This window comes from Tenrec ecaudatus, chromosome 13, assembly GCF_050624435.1.
Source record: "Tenrec ecaudatus isolate mTenEca1 chromosome 13, mTenEca1.hap1, whole genome shotgun sequence".
Classification (NCBI taxonomy): Eukaryota; Metazoa; Chordata; class Mammalia; order Afrosoricida; family Tenrecidae; genus Tenrec; species Tenrec ecaudatus.
In genome coordinates, this window is record NC_134542.1 from 122,299,971 (window position 1) to 122,322,754 (window position 22,784).

Genomic DNA, 22,784 nt, shown 5'->3' on the forward strand with positions numbered 1-22,784 from the left:
GCTATAAATAATAGGATACAATTATATATTATACTTATATGTATAATTGTATTTTAATGTAATGTATAAACATATGCATACTACACGATATTTATATATAGGTCTGTGTCATATATATGTATATATATATATGAATTCCATTAAGCCAATAATGGCTCAAGAAATAGCACTCAATTTATTCAACCTGTCCACATTTACCTCAATAGAATACAAATAATTTTTGTATATCTAGATATTTGTGTGCCTATCTGTAATAATAGATGTTAACATTACTGACACTCTATATTTTTAATCCATGTGAATTATATTTTTGAATATTGGAAACAAAATCTTCTTTACACTGTTATATAATTGCTCTATATTTTATTAACCCATTGACAATTCTTATTATATCCAAATCAGAGATTTTCATTTATCATATTCATTTATCAAGGCGTGGGAACAGTATGTTTACTATCTATGGTAATGATATAATGACGAAAAAAACTTATTTTTAACTGCTTGTTTTTAACAGGAAATATTTGCCAGTGACATCGTGGGGAACATATGAGGAAAATACTGTTGAGGAGATCCTCTGGAAAATTTAAATTACTCCTACATTAAAAAGACCAAGATACTTTTATACCACCGAATGTTTTCAGTATGGAAAATCATTCAAGAATCTTTCTTCACTACAACATAATAAGTGCTTTCACACTCAATTTCATGCTGACCAATTTAGTATACGTGGAAACAACATTATGCACATGTCAGAAGAATTTCTAACAGGAAATACACTCTATGAATATAAAGAATGCAGTAAAATCTTTAGAGTCTTCAATAGTCATGGATGATTTGGGACACTCCAGTGGACATAAGTTTTATGAATGTAAGGAATGTGAGATAACTTTTACTCAATCCTCACACCTCACTGAACACAAGAGAATTGACAGTGGTGAGAAACCTTATGAATGTAAGGAATGTAGAAAAGCCTTTACTCAATCCTCACACCTCACTGAACATATGAGAATTCACAGTGGCGAGAGACCTTATGAATGTAAGGTATGTGAAAGAACTTTTATTCAGTCCTCACACCTCATGGAACATATGAGAATTCACAGTGGAGAGAGACCTTGTGAATGTAAGGAATGTGGAAAAGCCTTCATTCATTCCTCACACCTCACTCAACATATGAGAATTCACAGTGGAGAGAGACCTTATGAATGTAAGAAATGTGAGAGAACTTTTACTCAGTCCTCACACCTCACCAAACATATGAGAATTCATAGTGGAGAGATGTCGTATGAATGTAAAGTATGTGACAGAATGTTTACTCGACGCTCACACCTCAATCAACATATGAGAATTCATGGAGAGAGGACTTTTGAATGTAAGGAATGTGAGAATTAATTTAGTTACTCCTCACATCTCCCTAAACATAAAATAAGTCACTGTGGGGGAAGATTTATGAATGTCAGGGATGTGGTAACAAACTTCACTATGCATGAGAGCAACAGTGTAGAGAAGCCTAAGGAATCAGTGTACTACATTCCTTAATTTCCACTCGATTTTCTGATCTGATGATTTCTATACATACAACATACATTTGATTTTTCCTTTTTTATATAGAAATATTTTACTACTTCACTAATATATAGGAATTTTAGTATGATTTCTCTAATATTTTCTAACATTTTAATAAAGGTGATATTGAAAACTGTATCACTTTTTTGTGAACATATATTCACGTATATGCATAAATCCTTAAGAGAGATATTGCTGTCATATGCTATGTATATTTATAACACAAGAAGGTGTCGATTTGTTTTTAAGGGCCTGTGGCATTTTCTGATCCCCTCAGGAGGATTTTAATGTTGTTTCTGAAGGAAGAGCAGAGGCTCCTTTCAAGAGGAATGCTAAATACTTATCTTGTAAGTGATAGCGAGAGAGGGCATTTGGTAAGTGAGTCACTACACAAGAGAACCCCATACATATTGAGGTGACAAAATTATCTAGAGAAATCTTAAATAGAACTATATTCAGTGTTTTTTGATTTGTCAATGGCACCACTACCAGCCTGGTCAGAAACAATGACACATATGGTTTTCCCATATGGTTTTCCATGAAAGGATGTGACTACTACTCCTAGAAATCACAATTCCTGAAGGCATTGATATTGGAGCCAGTGGATCTCATAGTACTTAGCCATGTACAGCTCAGTTTCCTACCATGTTTGAAGTAAGTTTTACTTTCTTGGAACCAGTGTAAGTCTACATGTGCCCATATAGTGTTGGCATTTGCCAATAGGGAATGATTAGGATGAAAGTTTGGGGTCAAGAGTGCATACCCGGAAGTCTTGACCCCAAGGTCCTGATTTTATTTTGTTTGGTCTCAACTTGGCACAAAAGGTTGTCATCATCACTTAAACTTAACTTTTGGATACATGAGGGAGCTCTGTAAATGAGAAATGTGCCATTTCATCTATTGGAGTCTCCTCATATTAAACCTACAAAATATTTGGGTCCTTTCTCCTGAAGGAAAAATCACCTATCCTTTGTCCCTCAACTTTCCCTTTATTATATTTAACAAAACTTAATATCGATATTTTAAGTTTTTGTCTGTTAACTCCAGGATATGATCAACTGTGAATTTGTTTTTACAGTTTTATTTATTTAAAACAATTTTAACACTGTTATAGGCATTTAATCCACATATCACACAATTCAATAGGTCAATAATAACAAGAAGGGTTGTACGCTCATCACCCCATTATTCAATTTTAGAACACTTACTCCAGCCCCCACGGTTCAATCACTTTTAAAATGAGTTGTGTAATCATCATCAGTTCTAAAGAGTGCTCCCTCCCCTGTCCCACATGCATTGTTTGCTCCCTCAACCCCCTTACCCTCCCTAACTTCCACCCCAACCCCTACCTCCCCTATAGTTAGTTCTTACCTCTATGCCTCTACTCCTTCTGTGCTTAGGAAACTGTAAAACCTATCAGAAGCAATATAAACAGAAAAATGTTAAAGATAAACTAATAATATTATAGAGATAAAAATACATATAGTCGGTAAGAAAATGATAAGAATACAGTCGGTAAGAATATTTTAAAAGCCAGGAAAGAAATTTTTGTTATCGAACAAGCATTTAATATTCATACCTAGAAAAATCTCATTGAGATCTGCCAGCAGTTTAATCAGGCTAGACACTCTGCAGATGAGTTTTGGCCTCCTACTGTCCTCCATGGCAAACCGGGTGTTCACAATTTTGGCTCATATACTTTTCACTTTGTCATGTTTGAATTTTGTTAATTGTCTTTGGAGCACACAAGCTGGTGTGCTTCTTTCATGTGGACTTAGTTGACTCCTCACTTAGATGACTGCTTGTTTGAAAACAAGTCTTTAAGACCTTAGGCATTATGCTGATTAATAGCAGGAACCATCTCCTTTCTTAACCACATTTTTGCTGTAACACCCTTATCTTCAGCGATCATTTCATGATGGTTATTATCAAGCAGGGCCATGTTATTAGAACTAACTCTTCTTGGATTGGGACTACAGTTTAGTGGGGGCCCATAATCCAGCTGCTTGTCCCTGGGATATACATGTATCAGGTTTATTTTCGTGGTCATATTTTGACAAATTCAAAAGCTCAGAAGACCAACTACTGAAACAACAGTGACAACCCAACTTGCAAAAACAAGGAACAAACAATTAAAAATAAGCAAGCGAATGGCAGGGGGTGGGGATGCCCATCAAAACAGAAAAGGAAATTATTATCAATTATTCCCCTGGGGTATATGGCGATTGCAATAGTAACGTCATCCATTTTTCCAGTGACACATCACTCTGGATGCTGTAGGTATGAGGAATCTATGCAAATACAGTTCCACCGTGAGCTGCAACCCATGATTTGTTGCTCCCCACAGTTCTATCTCAAATTCCATTGAGTTCTGTTTACTGTAAGCATGGGCTTGGTGCCATGGGGGAAACTTCCTGGATCAGTTCTTCCAAGTTGGAACCCCTACCCAACAGATCAAAGCCTGTTATGGTTATGTGGCTTCAAGGAGGGCATTGAGGTAATATATCAAGGAGTTCAACTATGGGTTGGTATGATTTTTGTAAGAGCTCCCAGTGAAAGATAGGAGACCTGATAAAAGAAGCTGAGGCCCCGGTGGAGCCTTTTCCCTGATGAGGAAGGAGACTTCCCAGCAAGTGCAGTTTATTTATACAGGCAAGGCATAAGGAATTTCATGGCAAGTCAAGGAGGATTGTGAACTTGGGAACAGGAAGCATAGCTGATCTGCAGATCATCGTGCTTCAGTGGTTTTACAGGGAACAGGAGGGGAACTGTCAACTCTATCTTAGGTAAAGGACAGACCATTTGTTGTGTCAGCTCCTTGAGCTGTCAGCACCCTTCCACAGGGCCCTGCCTCAGTCAAAGGAAGTGATGATCCTGTCCTACTCATCCAAGAAGTACACAGTTTTGCCTCCCAATAGTTTGCCTCAAGCTCCCAGCCTCTACCAGTTGCATCTCACACTGGACACCTACAACACAGAGACATTCCAGTCAGCAAAGCCATCACACACATCCCTTGTGCCTCTTCTTCATACCCATTCACACATGCTTATTCTCTGTAAAATCACTTCTTCACTTAGCAACAAGGAAACCAGCTCAGCACAGGTGATTTGTGTTCGGTCCTGATCGATGAAGTTGGACACCTAGGAATTCCAGAGTTGGGGCACCTTTTCCAGAGCTGCAGGGTGGGGCGGGGTGGTTTTATCATCAGATAGAGGGGTTGACACCAGAAAGTGAGGGTGCATGACTTCTGAGAAGGTTATCACAACAGCAGATGAGAATGTTCTAAGTGTCATGGGGAGTCTTAGGGGTGTTGTTTATGATGAGTGGGGCTGCTAATTACAAAGTCAGCAGTTTGAACCACCATTGGTTCATTGGGAGGAAGATGAGTCTTTCCACTCCCATTAAGAATTACAGCCTCGAAAACCAAGAGCGGCAGTGCTACTCTGTCCTCGTGTCACTTTGAGAATGAAAGAACCCAATGGCAGTGATGATTTTTGGATGTGCTATTGGAAGTACATTGCATTCTGGATAAAATAAGTATACTTTTAATATACTAAACCAAGAGAAAGCACCAATTTATTGCAGTTTTGAATAAACAGAAAAGTGTGGGTAGAGGCACCATTACCATCTCAACTTTATAGGTGTAAAACCACAAATGAAATTATTAGAAATTTAGTTGTGCATCCCTCAGAGACTCACCTCATGTTCTTTGCCCATGTCCTTGGAGTTTTTAGAGGGGAAAGTAGGCTGCTTCGGTGCTATATGGTGAAAATTGTGAGGTTTTCATATGAAATTATCAGAGGACAACTCATCACACCTAAAATAATAGGCAGGCACAATGTCCTGATGGGGAACAATTCCTCCATTCTACTCTCCAGACATGTTTCCATCATTCCATATTTCCATTTTCTTATACATTTATAGATTAGTTCCATATTCTATTTCCTTAGGTTGAAAAAAAAGCATTCAAAGATTAACGATTTACTAACAAAATTTAGTCACCATAACCTTCTGAGTTAATTTTCCTGCTTTGAATTTAACTGAACCAACTGGTAGATTTGACAGCCACTTTTAGCCATAATGACGTATTTTAATCTGAACTTGTGCTTCTGGGATTGGATCACAAATCAGGTTTGTGGTAAGGCAAACATTGATCTACTTTGTCATTTACGTATCTTGCTTCTGCTGTCATATGGTTATTTCTCATTAAAATATACATTTCAATATCACACCCTTACAGTTACATAAAAATGACTCCATTGTCCATGCTTAGACCTTTGAATATTTTTTAGTTGTATATCTGTGTGTAGTTGGGCGGGGTCCTGTGGTCTGATACATGGATTCATCCTTCTATGTGTGGAAATTGAATTCTTACAGAATCATTTATTTAAGGGCTCCTTCACTGAACAGATTTAACTCTCTTCTATAAAATAAGTTTTCCTCCACTGTATAAACATGTAATTTTTACCTTAAAATTTACTCCATTGATCTATATGGGGTTCCTTGATGAAGGAGCAAACTCTACTCTGCTCACCAAGTAACAGGTGATTCACACTCATCCAGAGGTGCTCAAGGTCTAGTGAATGACTTCCCAAAGGGACCTGAAAAGTATGAGGAGGAGGGACTGCATTGCATAAAGGATGACAGGAAGTTATGGATGACAGTGGAAGCCCCAAACATCTTCATTTGTATATAGTATTTTTTTTTATTTCAAAGCATTTAATGACTTCACTACACACAACCAGGTGCAGCCCATTCTGACTCCTGTGATCATGCATGTTTGTGCCAGTATAAAGTTAAGCTCCGGCTTTTCCAATTATTGGGTTTTCAGATTGGAAGGCCTTTCTGGAGGAACCTCAGGTGAACTTGAACCACCATTCTTCAAGGTCGGTTAACTTTATTACATGCTGACACCCAAAGCCACTGCCATCCATAGACTTTGGCTCATAACTACCATATATATTTTCTGAGGTTGAAGATCATTACAGGAGCAGAGGCCCTCATCTTTCTTTCATGGAGCAGCTGGTGAGTTTGAACCTCTGACCTTAAGGTTAGTAGTTCAAGGTATACCCAATAGTGCCACGAGGGCTCCTTTTATTATACCTAGCAGCAAGTATTTAATATTCAAGTAATACTATCTAGAATTGTTTTTTTTATTAAATGATAACACCCAGCTGTCTAGGTGCTGCAGGGATATAGAAAATGGAGTTAAAAAACAGTGGAATATTTTCTATGAATTTTGTGAAAGCCCCTCAGATCAGTCACAGGAATGTTGAGAGAGGGCGATGCATACTTTTCAAAATTAGACTTCCTGAATTGTACAGTGGACTCATGAGGCCTGCCTGATACAGCCAAAAGGTTTGAAAAGTGATGTAAAACCAAAAACCAAACACACTGCTATGGAGTCAATTCCAACTTGGTACCATTGTCCTTGGGGATTGACTTTAACAGTAACTGGAATAGAAAGCCTCATCTTCCTCCCAAGGAGTAGGGGGTGGTTTTGACCTCCTGACCTTGCAGTTAGCAGCCCAACATGTAGCCACCACAGACCAGGGCTCCTTGAAAATGATACAGCAGGCAAAAATGAAGCATATTTGTAAGGAATCTTTTTCTTGTCTTATAGGGTGGCTGAGTCAGAATCAACTTGACGGTAGCATTAAAAATTTTTTTTCAATGTCATCTTCTGGAAAAGTTTCTAATGTCTGGGACAAGTTAAAATTCTTTTCCTTTCTTATCAAAAAACAATTCAACATTTGCTAATGGTTATTTAGAATAACTGTCAGCTTTCACAGAGCCCCTGGTAGTGTTTCCTCATCAGACAGTGAACTGCAGGGTCAGCAATTCCAAACCACTAGTTGCTCCACGAGAAAGATGAGGCTCTATGCTTAGAATCCCACAGGTCGTTTCACCCTGTCCAACAGGGCTGTTATGAGTCAGAATTGATGGTGGCAATTAGTTTGGATTTTTGCTTTGTAAGGTTCTATAGGAATGTCTTAACATTGTTTTTCTAATTCTTTGATAGCCATACAGATAAACTTAATAAGGAATGGTATATGTATTGAATTTTAAACATTAATTAATTTATCACTTTCTGAATATAAAAATCTATCATATATTGTTATTTTAGCTAATTACTTGGCTAACCAGAATTAATCTAAATGTTCTGTACCTCACTCCATCAGGGATGGTGCTGGGTTCTTTTGAATCAGATGTACTCACAATGGCTCTGTGTACAACAGGACAAACATAAACTGCCAAGTCCTGAACCATCCTCACTTGCTCCTGAATTTGAGGCCATGTTTGCAGCCACTGTCTGTGCATCTAACTGAGCATTTTCCTCTATTTTGTTGACACTCTGACAAACAGGATGTCCTTCTCTAGGACCTGGTTCCCCTGATCACATGCTCAAAATATGTGAGAAGTCTCACTGCTCTCAATTCTAAAGAGCATTCTGAGATCTGAGTCTGCATTTTCCTCCTCTTGTGACACATTTGCTATTCTCTTAATCAAAGTTTTCTTCCAATAAATGTTCATTTTAATATGACTCCAAACAATAACCTCAAAAATGATTCCCTTGGGGGGAGCGGGGAGGGAGGGGAAAAAAAAGAGGACCTGATGCAAAGGGCTTAAGTGGAGAACAAATGCATTGAAAATGACTAGGGCAAAGAATGTATGGATGTGCTTTATACAATTGATGTATGTATATGCATGAGCCCCTAATAAAATGTAAAAAAAAAAGATTCCTTTAAGCAGAAAAGTCATTCCAGTTCACCTGTGACCAGTGTCAGGGGATTCTTTATGCCTAGGCCTCTTGTGTCTGCAGAAAGGGAGAGAATGAGTAGCAAGAATAGCTAAGGTCATTTCACAAGGTTAGTCACAGAATTCACAACAAATATTTTCTCAGTCATAGAGAAAATCAGTTCATCATTACCCATAGTGCACAGGGAACTTTGCCAGGAAACATCCCCAGAGACCTGACCCTTCAAGAGATTTTGAGTAAGAGATAGGATGAGAATGTCCAGGATAATCTTTTCGTCGAGAAGGAAAATTGATCATATAGGATGACAATGAAGGATCAGTCACTTTCAATATTTGTGCTGCAAACAGAGAATGATAATTTCTCCTTTCAAGCTTGCAGTGAGGAAAAAATTTAGAGAAAAAGAAAATCTGTCCCTAGGGATGCTGAGAAGTATGAGAGGAAGCCCTAATTCCAACAGGAAATCCTCCCAGTCATCCATCTGTGCCTGTCTAGGGCTGGGTCCCTATGCTCTATGGGTCTATGTGCCGCCTGCTGCCCAGTGTCTCCCCTGCAGGGAAGGTTTGTGTCTGGGCTCACACTGACTTCCCCTCACTGTGCTCCCTGCACAGTAATACACGGCTGTGCCCTTAGCAGTCACGGAGCTCAGCTGCAGGGACAACTGATTCTTTGATGTGTCTCTGGTGATAGTCAGTTTTGGAAGACAGGTTATAAACTGTACCAGCATCAGACCATGTGCGTCCTAGCCAGTGTAGCCGCTTCCCCGAGGTCTGGCGGATCCAGCTCCAGAGATGACCACTGCTTGTGATGGAGAAACCAGAGACAGAGTAGGTTAGGGACAGCTTCTGGGAGGGTTTCACCAGTTCAGGAGCTGACTCCTGAAGCTGCACCACCGGCAGGACTCCTGTAAATAAACATCATTTGTCTCCTTCAGTCACTTGCAGTCACATCCATCCCCAGAGACCAGGGTCAGGTATCTGAATCTCTCACCTTGGGGACCTGTCACCAGGCACAAGAGAACACACAGCAATAGCATCTTTAGACCATAGCTCTGTTTCCCAAGGGACCTACAGCCCTGGCAGAAGAGAAATGATAGCTTTCCCAGCCCAAGGGTGAATTGTACCCTAGTGCCTGCAGAATGATTTGCATGTGAAGGAGTCCTGTAATGATAAACAAACAGAAACCAAGCTCCCCTCTACCTGCTGAGCCCATGGTAGGGTAACTCTTTGTTTGAACTCATATGCATGGTAGACTGTAATGATGGAGCACTTGGCCTAAGAGGTGTGTGGGAAAGGTCAAAGGAAAGGCAGGGCTATCTGAGCTCAGCATTCTCTCTCTCCAGCTCCTCAGTGCCCCTGCCCTGCCTTGGGCTTCTCTATGTCCTGTGTCCCAGTGAGTGGACAGGATATACTTTGTTGAAAGGTGGTCACCAGGGCATCTACCCCACTCCGCACTCCTCTCCAAAATGCCTGTCCTTCTTCACAGAACATTATTACCAGTAACTGAGCGCCCACTGCAGGCCCTTCCCTGGAGCTGGCCAATGCAATCCATGGTGAATGCAGAGTGGACTAGAGAGTCTGAGAGATGCCCTGGTCTGCCTCAAGTCTCCCCGAGACTCTACCAGGTGCACTTTGCCCTGGACCTCGGCAAAGACAAAGACATCCTGGCCAGGAAACAATCACACATATGTATTGTTTATCTCTTTTGTGCGTCATCTTCTTTTCCTTTTAAAAATTGCAACTAGGGCATCTCAGGCCAGCAAATTCCAGTGACTTGTGTATAATCATAGCTGTTCACTCAATGGGGAGACATGGGCAACCCATGCCTGTGCCCCATCTCCTAGGGTTTAAGGGTTGGGCTAGGCCGGTTTTCAACAGCAGAGTAATGTGCTCTCCTGTTGATCCATCTATTACAGTGGTTCTTAACCTTCCTAGTGCTGCCACCCTTTAATACAATTCCTCATGCAGTGTTGACTCCCCAACCATAATATTATTTTCATTGTTACTTCATAACAGTAATTTTACTACTGTTATTAATTGGGCAATCCCTGTGAAAGGGTCTTTTGATCCCCAGAGAGCTTGCAACCCACAGTTTGAGAAATGCTGATCTATTATAAAGAGATCTGAGGGTTAGATATAAGTGTCCTGGGGGAAGTAGTTGGGAATGATAATATCTGCAAAATATAAATGATTCTTATTATACAAGTTTACTGGTGAAACCTCATAAAGATCATGAGGAACAGACATAACCATAAGAATTTTAGCAGAACATAACCCCTCACATCCACAATATAGAAACGCCTAAGTGTACAAGTGAATGACACCAAAAGAGGAAGTTATAGCCACACGTGGTTACATACTGCAGCTGAGGGGGAAACAGATGAGGGTTAAAAATATAAAGAGAAACACAGGGAATCCAGGACAGATGACCCCTTCAGGACCAGTGGTGACAGTGGTGATGCCAGGAGGGTGGAGGGAATGTGGGGTGGAAAGAGGAAACCGATGACAAGAATCTATGTACAACCTCCTCCCTGGGGGATAGACAAGAGAGAAGGGGTGAGGGGAGATATCAGACAGTGTAAGATATGACAAAATAATATTAATTTATGCATTATGAAAGGCTAATGAGGGAGGGGGAAGTGGGGAGGGAGGGGCAAGTGGGAAGGGAGGGGGGAAATATGGAGCTGATATTAAGGGCTCAAGTAGAAGGCAAATGTTTTGAGAATGATGGTAACAAATGTACATATGTGCTTGACATAATGGATGCATGTATGGATTGCAAGGAGAATTGTACGGGCCCCAAATAAAATTATTATATTGAGAGAGAGAGAGAGAGAGAGAGAGAGAGAGAGAGAGAGAGAGAGAGAGAGAGAGAGAGAGAGAAAAGCGATATATTAGAAGAGGGTCAGATATTTCACCCAGGTCCATAATTGCCCCTGAGGGAGAAACATTGAAGCTTGTAAGGCCACACTCCAGAAATAGGCTCAAAATGCCCCCTAAGAAGGATGCAAAGTCAGAAGATTGGAATAATCACTCTTCCCTTTAGCAAAGCCTCATCTCCAAACAAACAATATTCAAATACGATAAACCCTGGAATGCACCTGAGAGTGCTGAATCATCAGGTGAAGGGTTTTTCTTCCCCCCCCTTTTTTTGCTGATGGGGGATAAGGGGTTGGAGCGGGTGGGGGTTGTCTGTAGAGTCCAAAGCCAAGAACAGCAGAGAGATAGCCACAGAATTGAACCTCTAAGATCATTCCCTCCTCTGATCTTGGCGCTACCATTTGAAATCTTTAGACCACATGCTGAAGCACAAAGTTTTGGCAAAGCTGTCATCTGTGCTTTCCATACCAGGTTGTCTCCGCTTTAAGTGCAAGGGAATAGTTTAGTTCCTTTAATAATACCATTGTAGGAGACTATTAAATTAGGGTAACTTGAGAGTTTGCTGAATAGCAAGATTTAATCGGTCTTTCACATTTCCTGCTAAGTGACAAAATGTCCCCGTCTGGGGTAGAGCCTCCTCTAAAGAAGTGCTATTTCTTTTAAGATGCACAAGTAATCAAGTGATAAACAGCACGTACGAATTAGAGTCATTTTAGAACATTGCTTAGGACACCCTATCAAATGATTACATAATCTGAGACCAGGTGTCAGGCTCTGCCTTTGTGTTTTTGCTGATACTGATGTCATACAATATTTGCCCTTTTGAGATTGACCCCTTTCACTCAGTATAAGGATCTCTAGGTCTATCTATGTCATGATGAGCTTTGTAGTTTCTCCAGTGTTTTTAGACATGTATAGAATCCACATAAGTGAATGTCCAAGAAGGATCTGATGAGAATAATATTTGGGAATGATTTCCTGTTATCTGATCATGATACACAGAACACAGTCCTATTCATATGTGTCATATACCATAAGTTCTTTATTATATAAATGATTTCATACAGTATGTACACTCATTTGCTTAGCTTATTTGACTTAACTTATTTATGTAGGGATAGACCTTTAAGTTTATATCTACCTCTCATGAATTGATTTTAATGTTCAACAGCTTAGAGCAATACACAAGTATACTAAATTTATTTATGGACATCCAGGGTGATTTAAAAAAAATTCAGGGTGTTTTTATAATGAAAGGCACTATTCTGGTTGAAAAACGAAAAGAGAGGAGAAAAAAGGGCATTCACATTGTTATTATCACAAATCACAATAACAAACTGACCATTCGGTAAATTTTCTTCAAAACAATGGTAAGCTTAGGAGCATTAAAGATAACAACAACAAACATCATATTCTGAGGTAGAGAGAGTTGCCATTAGGAAGGAAAAAGACCAACGTCTTACCTTTGCTGGAGTAGATGTCTTGGATGACATTTAAACGCTACAAAGATTAGCGTGAAATATTTCATCACTTGTTTGAAGTGTCTTGTATTAAAGTGAATAGGATTTCCCAGGAGCACAGACTTAACATAATACTTGTTTTATAGCAGAGCATTCTCTTAAGATGTGGATAATAAAACTAGATTTCCTTCTCTTCCCTTGAGTGGCTAGGGTAGGACGAGGGTAATCACTGCTCCTGACTCTAAGCAGCACAAACACAAAAACTGAAAGTCTAGGTATAAATTCATAAAAATCTACATATAACTGAACAAGTCTAAAATCGTGTCCAGAACCAACTCTCTTTGCTCTTTTAGGCACAAAATCTTCAATGTGAAGAGGAAGAACATAAAAACTTGTAGCTGAAGGTACTGGTGAGAACCTTCTGATGCAAGGGAATGAACAACTTGAAAGAGAACGTATTCTGTCCCCTGCGAACGGCCAGACGGAGCTTCTAGGCCAGAACCTTTTCAGGAGGAAAGGAACAGTTAGAAAACGGTATCTCAGTTCCAGGTTCAGGATGCCTGCCTAGGAATGAGACTCAGTCAAAAGATGAGAGAAATTTCCCTAAACCCTGCCACCACAAGGACCATCATCAAGTAAAATGAACAGCAGGGTGCATCAGGGAAGTTAAAATCAAGATTCTCTCCAGGGCGAGTACAAGTGAAGAGAAAACCAAACATAGAATTTTTTTTAAGCAATTTATTGGGGCTCATACAATTCTTATCACAGTTCATACATATATATACATCAACTGTATAAAGCACATCTGTACAGTCTTTGCCCTAATCATTTTTTCTCTTTTCTTTTTTTTACATTTTATTAGGGACTCATACAACTCTATCACCATCCATACATATACATACATCAATTGTATAAAGCACATCCATACATTCCCTGCCCCAATCATTCTCAAGGCATTTGCTCTCCACTTAAGCCCCTTGCATCAGGTCCTCTTTTTTTTCCCCTCCCTCCCCTTTCCCGGCTCCCTCATGTGCCCTTGGTAATTTATACATCGTTATTTTGTCATATCTTGCCCTATCCGGAGTCTCCCTTCCCCCCTTCTCTGCTGGCCCTCTCCCAGGGAAGAGGTCACATGTGGATCCTTGTAATCAGTTCCCCCCTTCCAACCCACTCACCCTCCACTCTCCCAGCATCGTCCCTCACACCCTTGGTCCTGAAGGTATCATCCACCCTGGATTCCCTGTACTTCCAGCCCTCATATGTACCAGTGTACAGCCTCTGTCCTATCCAGCCCTGCAAGGTAGAATTCGGATCATGGTAGTTGGGGGGAGGAAGCATCCAGGATCTGGGGGAAAGCTGTGCTCTTCATCGGTACTACCTCGCACCCTAATTAACCCATCTCCTCTCCTAAACCCCTCTATGAGGGGATCTCCAGTGGCCGACACTTGCACCTTGGGTCTCCACTCTGCACTTCCCCCTTCATTTAATATGGTATATATATACATATATACATATACACATATATACACATACATACACACACTTATATCTTTTTTTTGTATGATGCCTTATAGCTGGCCCCTTGGCACCTCGTGATGGCACTGGCCGGTGTGCTTCTTCCATGTGGGCTTATTTGCTTCTGAGCTAGATGGCTGCTTGTTCACCTTCAAGCCTTTAAGACCCCAGTCACTATCTCTTTTGATAGCCGGGCACCATCAGCTTTCTTCACCACATTTGCTTATGCACCCATTTGTCTTCAGCGATCCTATCATGGAGGTGTGTAGTCAATGATATGATTTTTTGTTCTTTGATGCCTGGTAAATGATCCCTTTGGGACCACTTGATCACACAGGCTGGTGTGTTCTTCCATATGGACTTTGTTGCTTCTGAGCTAGATGGCCGCTTGTTTATCTTCAAGCCTTTAAGACCCCAGTCACTATCTCTTTTGATAGCCGGGCACCATCAGCTTTCTTCACCACATTTACTTGTTCACCCACTTTGGCTCCAGCCGTTGTGTCGGGAGAGTGAGCATCATAGAGTTCCAATTTAATAAAAGAAGGTATTCATGCATTGAGGGAGTGTTTGAGTAGAGGCCCAAGGTCCTTCCACCACCTTAATACTTGACCTATAAATATAGACACATAGATCTATTTCCCCATCCTCCTATATATATTTGCATGTACATGTCTTTGTCTAGACCTCCATGAATGCCCTTTGACTCCTAGCTCATTCCTCCATCTCCCTTGACTTTCCTCCTGCCCTACTACCATGCTTCGTCGCCACCTGGGCTAGAGTATACCTCTTCTCTAAGCAACCTTACCCTTGATCATTTCCCACCAAACATAGAATTTTAAAAAGATGTTTTATAGAGGTCTCTGATACCTTTGGTATTTTTAGTAAAAACTAATTTATCTGTGATGGACATTGCATATAGTTAATTACAAATGGAGCCCTAACTATATATTCAGAAATATTGACAATAAAAGTCTAGCAGGAGTTAGGTCATAATCAATTATTCCTAAGGTAAAACATCTTACATAACACAATATGCAGATAGGTATGATCATATTGAACATGCCCATCTATCCACAAAAAGTAATGGATAATACAAAAGAGTAAGAAAAAGGACGTAATTGATACACATCAACATGAGATTCACACTTGACACAGTGTTGGGGACCATAAAGTTAAATAGGAAACTCTAAATTTGATGACTATGTTAAAAAACCTAAAGGAAAATGTCATCAAGTGGTCATAAATAGTATGATGAACAAGGTCACAATGAAAACGACCTAAGAAAAAGAAAATCACAAAGTGGGGATTTAATTTTGGAGACAGAAAAATAAAGAACTCTACTAGATAATAATGTAAGCTATGTTTAAGGAAAACAAAGAATGTGCAGAAAAGATCATGGAGCAGAGTGTAGCTCAGACCGCTTTCTTTACCTGGAGTCCTGGAATCATGCTGACTTCTTCCCGCCTCCTGTCACAGGGATGAATGGCAATAGCCTGTGCAGAAATGGAGCTCAGCTTTCAATGAATTTGACTGTGAAAGGGTCATTTGGGATGTGTACTCAAGACTCCGGGGTAGGGATATAGTGTGTGCTCTCACCACTCCAGAGTATACTGACCCACAGCTGATTTAAGAGAATCTAGAGGCAGGAGAGGTGAGGCACGTCTGTGAGTTTTACAAGCCTGGTTCAAGCCCTGCAGCAGCACCTGGAGACAGTGAGCCAGGTGCGCAGATAGAGCACTCCCAAACCTTCATGTTTCAATCCCTGAGCTTCTCACCTCTGAGAGCTTCCCCCAAGAAGAGGAAGAAACCTAAATATTCTTGGGAACAAGGTCCATTATTCTCAGGTGTATTATCAAGAGTGAGTAAGTCCCAAATTAAACATATATTATGAGACTCTATGTGATGGACTCTGTGGAGATTAGCATGTGAGTGGTCCCTTTGTAATAAAGTTAAAAAGGGGTTCATCTGGGATGAGAATGTTGGCTGTTTCCTCAGAGAACTCAGTCCTGTCCATGACTTCTCCACTCACCAGGACCAGAGTTTCCAGGCTACAGAAAGTGATGAGGAAGATGATTGAGAGATAGATGCAGCTTAGGATTGGGAATGACTACGAATAAAGGCAGTGTTCCTCTACTCTCAGAGACATGTATTTATAAGACACTCATAACAAATCCAAGGACATTTTAAACAACCGATATACATTTTCTCTTCTGCATAAGATTATGGTAAAATTATTAGATATTCAAAAGTTTGAAGATCAGCTAACTCTCACAAGCTCAGTGAATTCAGGCAAAAGTGGCTCCAATTCACTGTGTGCTCTAAATGGGAATGGCTTTGTGAGTTACTAAAAAGGAAGAGCTTTTCAAATACACTCCTGTGTCTATTCAAGTCATTCTACTGTGGAAAGAATACATGTCATGCTAAAGCAATTTAACTTTGACACCAGAAGACATTTATTTATTTTTTTAACTTTTATTAGGAGCTCTGACATATTATTACAACCCATACTTCCTTAAGATCAAGCATAATTGTACAATTGTTGCCATCATCATTTTTAGTACAATTTCTTTCTTCTTGAACTCTCTGATATCAGTTACCCTTTGTACCCTTCCTCCCCCACCCTATCACCCCCATGGACTGTTAATATATTATTATTATTATTATTATTATTATTGCCACATTCTACACTATCCAATAAATCCATTCACCTACAATTCTGTTTTTGTTCCCTTCAGTTGGATTACATATTCATCATTGCTACCAGTTCCTCCTCCCCTTCTTCCCCCTTTTTTTCTTCCTTTTCCCTCAAAGTCATCATTAATAATGTTATTCACACCTAATCTTACATTTTATACCAAATCTTATAATAAAGTATTCCTGAAATTTCTCACCTAAGGTGTGTGTCCCTTAATAATGGGAACGTTGCTGATATCCTACAATAAATTAGTAGCAAAGTCACCAGAAGTAGGGGGACATAATTAACAGGACAAATGCGGACCATCCAGGTGAAACCAGAAAGAGTGGGCTGACATTCTGTAGGATTGGAAATTGAAGATACATCTGACATGAAGAACTAAATGATCTCATTTGGCCCTAGAGACCTCACTGAATCCTGAATTTGCACAGATAAGTTAGTTTTTGTCTTGGTCATCCTGGGCTGAAAGTTCTGAAGGACAGGCAGGCAAAACATATTAGCACCTAGATAATACAATCAAATTGGTGAATTCATGTGTTTGCAGATGGAATTCCAGAAAAGAAAAAAAAAATACCAGGCCACCATGGTTAGTACAACCACCGCCCACCCCCACCCAAATGGATCATTTGGAAAAGCAATTCAATAAAAAATAGGCTGACAGCCTAGATTTTGACTAAATGATTGTCCGTATACTTCACAAAGTGTGATGGAAAATATGCTGATAAATTTTCAGTGAAGAGTTCAACACTTAATAGTTTCCTTTACCCAGGCCCCCATTTCCCCTGAGTCTGATTGGAGAGTATTTATCTGAGCGTCATGAGAACTCTCATGCAGGGACTCCTGACAGAATCATTTCCTATCCTTAAGGGACAGGCTGTTTGTTGCTGTATAACAGACTATATTCTCCTGTTACAATATAACTTTTAAATTCACGGATATCAGGAGTAGGCACAGAATTATTATTTTTAAATTAGGGAGAGATTCCTTAAGGAAACTGAGATTTAGAAGAATCCCCACATCACCACAGGAAACCAGCCTTGAAGCTCCAGCTGCACCTGCTCCTGGGTCTGAGTACTGCCCTCTGTGGGTCCTGAGCTCCCCCTGGAGACAGTCTCCTCCCTGCAGGGGAGGTTGTGTCTGGGTTCTCGCTGACTTCCCTTAACTGTGTCACTTGCACAGTAATACATGGCCATGTCCTCAGCTTTCAGGCTGTCCATTTGAAGATGGAGTGTGTTCTTGGAGTTGTCTCTGGAGATGGCGAATTAGCCCTTTACAACGTCTGTGTAGTATGCACTACTGCCATCACAGCTTGTTGCTGCCACCTACTGCAGGCCCTCCATGGAGCCTGGCGGACCCAGTGCATGCCATAGTCACTGAAGGTGAATCCAGAGGCTGCACCGGAGAGTCTCAGAGACTCCCCAGGCTTTATCAGATCTCCCCCAGACTCCACCAGCTTAACCTCACACTGGACACCTGCAAACATATAGGCAATGTGATTAGATGACACACAGACAAATGCACTCAGAATTATACACACAGCAAGGTCTACAGCAATTACCATGTGAAAAGGCCAAAATAAAAGCCGAGGTTGGTGCAAAATTCATTATGTGTCCTCTGGATTAGCTCCTGGGCACAAAATGGAAATAGCCGAGACCCCAGAGACTGGACTGTCCTCTGAGATCTCCCACATCAGGGGCTGTGGCCGGTTTATCAGCAGGCAGAGAGCTGCATTTGCATGTCCTCTGATATTTAGAAGCAGATGAGTAGAGAATATGGGCAAGCGTTCTCCTTTAGAGAAACACAAGCACTCTCAAAGGAAAACAAAGCTCAAACAGGTTCTTTATCAAACATTGCTTTAATTGTTATAATCAAATTTTTAAATTTATAATTTAGTTTTGAATTTATAAACTTTATATTATATACCCAATAACCTGTGTGGTGTGAGAGCTCAAAATGAATCCTCTCTTGTCACTCTTAAGAGAGGGATACACATGATGATAGAGGATGACTCTATTATCTGTTTCTTGTGTGGGGACAATACTAGGATTGTTTTGTTCTCTCCAAGGAATTTTCACATTTAATGATGGTTTTAAACTGTGGGCATGAAGTTGTTCATAAAATATGTCCAGAAAACACATGGAATGGTGTCTCCTGTCTGGTTTCTGATCTGGGAGATTCGGGCCCTCCTTGTTCTGTCATGATCAGGAAAACTGGGTATTTATCACTTGAGTTCATCTTCTAAAAGGGCCAGTTCTCATTTAATTAGCTTCCTTAGAGCGTTTCTTCTATTTCACTTATTTGAGTTTTTATATTTATTAGTTAAGCACCCCGTCTTCTGCCCTGTTAACTTATGCTATGACACTCCAACCTTTCTCTAGTTCCATTAGATGGAATGCAGGTAGTTAATTTCAGAGTCTTATTTCTATATTATACAGGCATTTGTTGCTCCAAATAGCTCACAAGGTTCTCTTCAGTTGAATCCTACAGTTTGTTCTGTTGCGCTTTCCAGTTTAGTACAGCCATCCAGGATATAAAAATCCTTAAATGCATGTCATAGTTATCAATGATACAAATACACAAAATGAATTTTGCACCAACTTTGGTTTTCATTTTAACCAATTTACATGGTTATCATTGCAGACCCTGCTGTGTGTGTGTGTGTAATTGTGAGTACAATTGGTTGCGTGTGTGTCATCTAATCACAGTCCCTCTGTGTTTGCAGGTGTCTAGTTTGAGGTGCATCTGGTGGAGTCTGGGGCAATCTGAGAAAACCTGGGGAGGGGGCAGTCTTTGAGACTATCCTGTGAAGCAAGCCTCTGGATTCACTTTCAGTGACTATTACATGATCTGGATCCACCAGGCTCCAGGGAAAGGCCTGCAGTGGGTGGTAATCATAAGGTATGATGGTGGTGGCACACACTACACAGATTCCGGAAAGGGCAGATTCACCATCTCCAGAGACACCACCAAGAACACGCTCCATCTTCAGATGGACAGCCTGAAAGCCGAGGACACGGCCGTGTATTACTGTGCAAGATGCCCAGTGAGGTACCAACAGTGAGAGCCCAGACATAAAGCTCCCCTGCAGGGAGGAAGCATGTCTCCAATGCACGCAGTGGACAGGATCACACCCAGAGGCAGGTGCAGACAGTTTCAGTTAGAAGATTCTGCCCATCTTGCAGTTTCCTTAGGGAATCTCTCTTTTTTTCTTTCATGCTTATGTACCTACCCCTGATATCTCATAATTCAAAAGTTGTATTGTAAAAGTAGGAAACATTCTCACATGCAAACAAAGCATCTGTCCCTTATGGAGGGGAAAAGACCCTGCCAGGCCTCCCCAGCATCAGAGTTCTGAAAAAGCTCAAGATTAGATTTTCCAATAAAACTCAGGGCAAATGAAGTCCCTTTAGGGCTAATTTTGAAGTGTGCACTCATGTCTGAAAGGATGGTAGTTTGAACCCACCCAGCCATGCTTTAGGTTGCAGGACTCATGATATGCTTCTTGTTGTCCTTAGGTGCCATTGAATTACCTCCGGCCCATAGGGATTCTATGCACAACTGAATACAATACTGCACAGCCCTGTGCCATCCTCACAATTACTCCCATGCCAGAGCCCATTGATAGAGGCTCTGTGTCAATCATTCTTGTCAAGAGCCTTCCTTTTTCTCCCAGCCCTCAACTTCTCAAAACAATGACTTTTTTCCAGGACTGGTCTCTGCTGACAATATACCGAGAGTGTGTAAGACACAGTCTGCTGTCCTTGCCTCTGTGGAGCACTCTGGCCATACGTTTTTCAATACAGATCTGTTTGTCTTTAAGTAGCCCATGGTATTTACAATATTCTTCTCCAGCACCACAATTCAAATGCATTGATTCATCTTCATTATTCCTTACTCAATGTCCAACTTTCACAAGCATATGATGCAATGGAGAGTGTCATGGCTTGTGTCAGGAACACATTAGTCCTCAAGGGAACATCCTTGGTCTTCGATACTCTAAAGTGGTCTTGTGCAGCAGTCTGCAATCCATGTTTTGATCTCTTGACTGTTGCTTCAATGAGCATTGATTGTGGATACAAGTAAGACAACTTCAACCTTTTCACGCTTATCATGATGTTACCTATTGCTCCAGTAGTGAGCATTTGGTGTTCTTTATAATGAGTTGTAATCCATACTGAAGACTGAAATCCTTGCTCTTCATCAGCAAGTACTTCAATCACTCCTCACTTTCATCAGGTAAGTTTGTGTCATCTGTGTACTGCGGGTTGTTAATAAGCCTCTCTCCAATCCTGAGGCACACACTTCATGTAAGCGGACATCTCTGATGATTTGCTCAGCATAGAGATTGAACAAGTATGGTGAGAAGATACACACCTGTCACACCCTTTCCTGACTGTAAGCCATGCATGATCTCCTTGTTCTTTTCATCCAGCAGCCTCTAGAGCCACGTGAAAGTTCCCCATGAGCACAAAGAAATGCTCTGCAAGTCCCATTCTTCTCAAGGTTATCCGACGTTTATTCTGGTACACGCAGTCAAAGACCTTGACATGGTCAATGAAATATAAGCAAACATCTTTCTGATATTCTCTGCTTTGAACCAAGATCCATCTGGCAGCACCGGAGACGCAGTGTGGGAATTGCGCCTGACCTGATCCCACCACACCGAGGCAAAGCACTGGGGAAATGCAGCGGAAGAGCAAGGGAATGGAGCAGCAAGGTCCCCAGGGAATGCTGAAAGTGGACTTTGGGGCCAGGACGTGGTGCCCCAACAGACTGGACTGGAAAACACTCCTAAAGGTCAACAAATGATCCTTGAACTAACTACAAGCTTTTCTTTCTTGATGTGTTTTGTTTTGTTCTTTGTCAGTGGTTTGTTGTTATTGCTTTGTTGTATACTGTTGCTTTGTTTTCCTCTGTCTTGTTTTTGTGCATGTTATTATCTCCACAGGTCTGTCTAAATAAGATAGGCTGGATGAACTATCTGGAGGAAAAACAATGGGACCGACAGTTCCGGGGGGACTTGGGATAGGGGGAGGTTGGGGGTAAGGAAGTGGTGTTAACAAACCCAGGGACAAGGGAGCAACAAGGGATCCAAATTGGTGGTGAGGTGGGAGTGGCAGGCCTGGTTGGGAATGATCCAGGATAAGGTAACGTAACGAAGAGGTATAGCTGTAACCCAGGTGGGGACTGAGCATGATAGTGGGGCAAGAGGAAAGTCAAGGGAAATAGAGGAAAGAGCTAGGAGGCAAAGGGTATTTATAGAGGTCTAGAAAAAGACATGTATATATGCAAATATATATATGAGGATAGGGAATTAGATCTATGTGCCTATATTTATAGGTATAGTATTAAGGTGGCGGAAGGAACTTGGGTCTCTGCTCAAGCACTCCCTCAATGCATGAATACTTTCTTCTATTAAATTGACATTCTATGATGCTAACCCTCCTGACACAACCGCTGAAGCCAAAGCGGGTAAACAAGCAAATGTGGTGAAGAAAGCTGATGGTGCCAGGCTATGAAAAGAGATAGCATCTGCGGTCTTAAAGGCTTGAAGGTGAACAAGAGGCCATCTAACTCAGAAGCAACAAAGCCCACATGGAAGAAGCACAACAGCCTGTGCCATCACTAGGTGTCAAAGGGATCAGGTATAAGGCATCATCAGAAAATTTTTTTTTTAATATAGTGAATGAAGGGGACAGTGCAGAGTGGAGACCCAAAGCCCATTTGTTGGCCACTGGAGATCCCCTCACAGAGGGGTTTAGGGGAGGAGATGAGTCAGTCAGGGTGCGATGTAGCACCGATGAAGAATACAGCTTTCCTCCAGTTCCTAAATGCTTCCTCCCTCCTAACTACCATAATCCGAATTCTACCTTGCAAGTCTGGATAGAGCAGAGGATGTACATTGGTGCAGATAG

General features: G+C 40.9%; 1 pseudogene; it reads left to right on the forward strand.

The window, feature by feature from the left end:
- Positions 1-825: 825 nt before the first annotated feature.
- LOC142424072 (uncharacterized) overlaps positions 826-22,784 on the forward strand; it is a 783,158-nt pseudogene continuing 761,199 nt past the window's right edge.